Source organism: Acinonyx jubatus, chromosome B2, assembly GCF_027475565.1.
Source record: "Acinonyx jubatus isolate Ajub_Pintada_27869175 chromosome B2, VMU_Ajub_asm_v1.0, whole genome shotgun sequence".
Taxonomy (NCBI): domain Eukaryota; kingdom Metazoa; phylum Chordata; class Mammalia; order Carnivora; family Felidae; genus Acinonyx; species Acinonyx jubatus.
The window spans coordinates 8,890,376-8,897,374 of NC_069385.1; positions in this window are offsets into that span (position 1 = coordinate 8,890,376).

Below are 6,999 nucleotides of genomic sequence, written 5' to 3' on the forward strand. Positions count from 1 at the left end.
CCCTCTCCTGCTTCCTGAATGTAAAAGCCCAGTGGTTAGAGACAAGTGGGTTCTGCTTTTACACATCTGCTGTAGACATTTCAAAGGAAGCCACAGCAGTCGATGGCAACTAGGAGTTTCCCTCACTGTCTCTTATCATTTGAGAATGAGCATAACACAGCTGTTATACTGATGGGTGCCTTTGAATCCCAGGTTTGATGTTGTGACTTTTGTTAAAGCATGGGGGAGAAATGGCAGAGCAGGAAAGGCTTGGGGGACCATTGCAGACACGGCCCAGGCTCCCCTGAGACCCCATCCCCCAGAAGCAGTGCTAGCACTCAGCAGGCTGTGTATGCTGTGATCAGGACTGGAGGAGAAGAGGAGAGGGAGGCAGGGAGGATCAACAATGGCCAGGAGCAGAGCAGAGAGCATCATACTATATTCAGGGGCTTACTTGAGCATCACTGAGCTGGGACCTTAATTGTGGTCAGTGACCCTCAGTCACAGATGTCTGTGCACAAGCAGTCGGGAGTTAAAAGGTGATGGAAAACTTCTCTGGGAAAGTGATGGGAGCTTATTTTCTTCAATAGGCAGTTCCCCAAACATAAAGGAAACTTGATCAAAATCCCAAGTAATACAGTTGGCCTACAGAAGGCAAACACGCCTGGTGCAGACCACAGCATCCCCACACAGTATCTGTTACCTGTGAAGGCCACTAGAGAAAAGATGCCCACATGTCACAGGGAGAATGGGGTGTCACCAGGAGCCCTTCGAGAGGTGTGGTTGGAGATGGTGCAAATTTACTGGCTGGGAACCGAATATATGAATCCAAATACTGTGATTTTTATAATCGACTTCAGTGGTTAAAACTTGAAATTAAGGTTTCAAAGTATATATATATATATATATATATATATATATATATATATGTACATATACAAACACACACACACACACACACACACACATATATACACGTATATATACGTGTATATATACGTGTATATATATACATATATATATAATCTATCACAAGCTATCGCCACAATAGGGAAGGATGAGAAAAATTATGAATGGGAATCCAGTTTATAGAAGAGTCAAATGATGGTGGGTCTTGAGGAAGACAGCTGTGTGATTAGCAATATTCAAGAAGGTAAATGAAATTGAAGTGTGTCTGACTTCCAGTAACATAGATGAATTTCATACATTTGCCTCCATGTGAGCACCCAGATGTACCGAGCGTTTTCAAGTGCTACTATCTTTAATCAACAAATGACGTGACTCATATGACCATATTGTTTTCCTTCCAAAGGCACATAGAAGAACCTGGTTCCTTGCCAATCGTTCGTTGTCACCAGATGTTTCATTTTAAGATATGCAGTGTATCTTAAAACACATCATGCTGTTTGGTCTGGTCATGGGACCAAGGCTCAAGGCCTTAAATTTTGTTTGCGCTTGACCAAACTGAACAGAATTTACACATTCTCTTAGGAGGGGATTCAGCAGAGTGCTTTGCATACAATAGGTGCTCAATAAGCGGCTGCGTTTTCTGCTCTGTTTGTCATGGTGACCACACCATCAAACTACAAGTGGCAATTTTCATATGACATTTAAAAAGAGTCCTGTGTGACTCAGGCTAACCACATTTTGAGAGCCTGACCTGATTTAGCTCACAATTAGCTTCACGTCTGCTCTTAGTAGCCTGGCTTCCAGCTGTCAGTCAAACAGATTTATTGAGCACCCTCTGGGTACCTGGCACAGAGCCAGGCCCTGAGATGCAAAGACGGATACAACGATGGCCCCGGTCTCCAAGTGTTCCCAACGCTACTTGGTGGACAAGTGAGCCCAGGACAGCAAGACAGGTGTAAGAGCCAGAGCAAGGTGCTGACAGGCTTGGAGCTAGGTGCCCAACCATGCCCCAGGAAGTCGAACGAGGCTGGAGTGTGGAGGTGAATGAAACCTGCACCCGGTTCCGACAGACAAGTAAATGGGAGTTGGCCAGGCCTGGTGGGGACCCTGCAGGTAGAGAACAGCGCTTCCCGGTGGGCAGCGTGCCCGACACCGCAGCCTGGGCAGGGGGCAGCAGGACACCTGTCTGATGTCATGAGCACAACCACCTCTTATCACCACAAATTGGGGATAACAGAGAAACACCCCCACTTTGGAGGTAGGACAGTATTTGTATATTTGTGGGCCTCCTATAGAATAGTGAATCTTCAACATTTGGGGGTGGGGGGACATGGAACCCTTCGAGAATGTGATTTAAACTGAAACAAAACAGACCCCCATAAATTCATCCTGGAGCCCCTGTTGAAGAAACCCTCCTGGAGACTAACGTGCATCCAAGCCAGCTGCAGCCGCCGGGACCTACAGGCACAGGTACAGCTGGGCTCCGTCTCCCCGCCTCTCTGCCCCTTCAGGATCACCCCCCTTCTCTGACCCAGCACCCCGGAGCCACCCACCGCTGAGAGAGGCCAGCCCAGCACAGCCTGCTCACCCAGGACCGGGGAGCTCAGCTGGGGGCGGTCCTGCTTCCTCTTCCTGCAGCTCACACACATGTGGGCGGCTTGGGCTGTGCTGGCCCGTGTTTCCCCTGGGCCCACAGTCAACCCTTCAGCTAACAGTGTCTGAATAGAACATTCCATCCACGGCTGTCATGCAAGTGGGAGGCTCTTAGATGATGATCTATGAAGAGATCGACACAGTAAACAAACACAACAGAGAAGGCACGAGTTCACGTGGAACACTTAAGGTCTGGAGCCTCTACCCTGGCCATTCACCCCTTCCTCCTGTTCCCCACCCCCGAGCCTCAGTCTCTCATCTGTAAATAGGGCTGCCGGATCCCCAGGGTAGACAAGAAGTCAAATCGAGGGAGGTAATGTGGGTGAAAAGTACTCCGAACTCTAAGCCTTCCGAAAAGCCATGCGTTACTATTAGAGAAATCATTGGAGAACTAATGATAACATCCCAGGAAAAGCAACCAGCTTTCTACTATAACCCCAAAACAAAATTTTAAATTAAAAGAGAGAGAGAGAGAGACCCAAGGGGGAGAGCATGGTGTCTGTCATTTGTTATAAGGTATCATAAATACCATTTATTTATTCATTCATTCATTCGTTAGACGAGTTCAGAATGGACAAGGAAGGAAAGGGGCCCCGAGTATAATTCCGGGTTGGATCAGGAACTCCCAGAGCTCTGGCTGGCACTCTTCCCTCTTGACGCCACTGTGTCTGCCCCAGAGTCGGGCCGAGGGTGGTTCCGGCTCCCTGTGGCTCCACCAGCCACTGCTTTTCCCCATCACTCCACGACTCTGCCCCCTGGCTTCCAACTGATTATGGGGATGAGCCAGTAAAGGACAAGATAAATCCAGAGGACCTCAGTCGAAAGCAAATTAAGCAACACACATACAAGTTCAAATGTGGTTCAACCCAAGTTCAAATGCTTCATTCATATACTGTTCCTTGTGTATTTTCTCCACGCACACTGCTGGGGGGAGTAGAAACAAATCTGCACTGCAGCAGCGAATACAGACTGGCAAGTAGGTGACTAGATGACAGAGGTTTGCAGGGAGACAGCCAATCCAGACTGCAAGCAGTCCCTGGGTGAACGCGGAGGGCGTGTCCAGCAAACAGCAGGAGAGGGCCAGGGTGGTCCACACAGAGCCCTGAGAAGCTCAGAAGGCCGTGAGAGCCCTACAGGATTTTCAGCCTGAGATGGTTTAAACTTACGCATTTTTAAACACCCTCCCCCCAGACAGTGATGCAGAGGATGGAGGGTGAGAGAAAACTGAGGGTGTTAAGATCTTTGGAAAGGAAACTGTCAGAAACTATTGACATAATGTAGGCAACATGCCACAAGAGCTTGGAACTCAGCAATAGCAACTAAGGTAACAAGGAAAGGGGTAAATGAGAATTCAGACATTTGGAGAAGGAAAAGTCCTGACCTCAGCCCTCAACTCTGCCACTTGGTAGGTATGTGACCTGCAGGTTACATAACATCCTTGAGCCTCCGTTTTATTATCTGTAAAATGGGCTTAACTGTACAGGAGTGTAATGAGAATTAAAGAGAATGAGTGTAAAGAGATGAAACTGACACACGGCAGGCACTCAAGAACGTCAGCCCCATGGAAGGAAATGGTAACTCATGACAAGGTTGGGGTGAATAGGACCCAAACAGGAAAGAATGTGCAGAGATGAGCCACAATGAAACCTCAGTGTTGGGCAGTGAGGCTTGCCCATGGACTTCAAAAGGAACCTACATTAAAACATTTGCCAGCAGGTGCCTGGGTGGCTCAGTCGGTTAAGGTCCGGCCCTTGGTTCGTGCTCAGGTCATGATCTCACGGTTCATGAGTTCGAGCCCTGCATCAGGCTGTGCACTGACAGTGTAGAGCCTGCTCGGGATTCTCTCTCTCTCCGTCTCTCTCTGTCCCTCCACTAGCGCTCTCTGCCTCTCTCAAAACAAATAAATAAATTAAAAAAATTGCCAGGAGAAAGAGCTGTGTGCCCCGTGACTCCCCACAGAGTGACTCCAAATGCAGGTGACACAGGTCATGTGACCCAGAGGACCTGCTTCTCACTGCCAAACCCCACCCCCTACGAAGGCTCAGGCTTGCTACTGCTCAAGTCAATGTACCAGCACTGTTTCCCTTTTGCAAAGAGAACCAGTAACTCAGAGAACCCCTGATACTTCACCGTCCTCCCTTCCTTTCTGCCAAACCCACAGACAAATGGGAGGGGATCCTACTGAGGAAGTAGGACTGGAGTTAAGTGTTTCCTGGCTCCTTCCCAGGAAATGGCAGGTGTGAGCATGCTGACCAGACTCCCAGGACACCCTGGCATTTCTTCCCTTCCCAGTCAAGTGGATTCAGGCCAGGCTCTGCGGGGCGCTCAGCACATGTGCTCCTTACCCGCAGCAGGGGCCCCTGGGAGCAGAGTGTAGCCAGCTAGCACTTTCTCTGTGGGAAGCCACCATCTGGCTCTCCACTGGAAATTCACCACTGTGTGGAAAGGCAAAGGGCAAACTTATTTCCGTTCACCAGGTAGTATTTGCTACATCACTTGTTTCCTATTTCAGTGCGTTTTAAAAATTTCCCCTAGGGTGTGAGCACAGAGGCGCTGTGTTGTGAAACACGGTTAACTAGAGGTGCTTTTTTCATGACATCACTCAGATCGGCTCTGTGCGTGTAGGGGAGCCAAAGCCCCAGCCACGGCCTGTTTTCTGGGATCTCAAAGAAATGCACAAAAGTGGGGGGGGGGGGTGCATTTAGGGGAAGTAGCAGAGAAAAGAGAAGGACAAGGAAAATACTGTCTCCACTGAAATTAAATGTGGAATAGCACTTGGCAGAGATGACTTCTAGAAAAAGAAACTTTACCCACTTCCTTTTACTGGTCACATTAGCTATGTGTCCGTTGTTTTTTAAAGCTCAAATGATTAATTATCTGACAGGTTTAGATCTGTTACTCTCAGTATGGCTTATAACATCATATTAAAAATATTCAATTATTTTGCCCAAATTGCCAGAGACTCTGTATCATCTAGATGTCTTCACGTGCTCTAAATCTGCAGGTGACTACGATGAAGAGGGTCAGAGGTCAGAGAATTATGCTTAAATAAATAAAAAAATTTTTTTAAGTTTATTTATTTATTTTGAGAGAGAGAGACTGTGAGCGAGGGAGGGTCAGGGAGAGAGGGAGAGAGAGAATCCCGAGTAGGCTCCCCACTGTCACCCAATGCGTGGCTCCAACTCACAGACCTCGAGATCATACCCTAAGCTGAAATCAAGAGTTAGACGCTCAACCGACTGAGCCACCCAGGTGCCCCAATAAATTTAAATAATGCACAAATAAATGCTTAGAAGTAGTTGACAATTAATAGAATTTTGGCTCACTGGCCTTTTAAATTGGCAGTAACACTGGGCCTGCTTGCCTACGTTGTACCAGTGGGCTGGCTGCCTCTTGGGGCATAAAATGGCTTCTGCCATTTCCCACAGTCGCCACTGCTCCAGATCACGCATTTCACCCCTTCACTCTCCCTGCCTGGCCTCCCAGGCATTTGAAAGCACAGTCTCTAGGTTAGACAGTGTATGGGTGTCTGTGGCTCTGATCGGTGTAACCAGACAGACAAAACTGTGCTCCACACGAGTGAGTTATTATCTCTCAAATATATAGAAATAATCAAGCATTTTTCCAGGTCAACTCAGAGGAAGCCAAAAGACATTTATAAACAGAGCAAGGGGTTCTAGTTCCCAGCTCCTGTGGGTTGAGTCCCCGTTTTCTTATCCTGACCCCCTCCCTAACATTTTGTTGGCCATCACCAAGGGTTGAAAACCCCCTGCTTCATACCCCGCCCCCCCCCCCCCCCCGCCGGCTTTACTGGGACTGTATCATTTCTGGACACCAGCTCATGTTGAAAGTGGGCGGGGGCAGTGGGAGGTGTGAGGTGGGTGGGAAGGTCAGAGAGCAGAGTGATTCTAACGAGTTGGACCTTTTCATCAGAGACAGCTCAATCCAAGGCTCATGCCACATCACTGATTTCCAGAAAATACCAAGCAATGACATTTTTCATGTTTGCTTTGCTTTAAATAACAGAGATGTGTCCTTGAGCCCCAGCACAGTTTAATTCACATTTGAATTAAACAGAAGTTTCCATGCATAAAATACTTACCTTCCAGAGTTAGTACTCCGTCTGTCTTTAGAACAGAAGGTGGATGTGAGCAGGAGTCAAAGCAACCAGACAAGAAGGCTAAGCAGCTAGCCATCTGGGTGGCATAATTTCAGAGCTGCTGAGAAGGGTCACCTACCTTTTCTTCCCTCCTTACACACACATGTGTACAGACACATACACACACACTTGCACGCATGCCTGCCGAGGTCACCCATCTCTGCCAGAAACAGGGCAGGTGATCAGGAAGGGAACAAGCCGTGCAAGCAACAGGAACTGAGCATTGCAAGGAGCCAAGTCATGAATTACGACCACTTGAGCCTCACAGATAAGGTTTTTTCCTTTCACTGCTGCCAGAT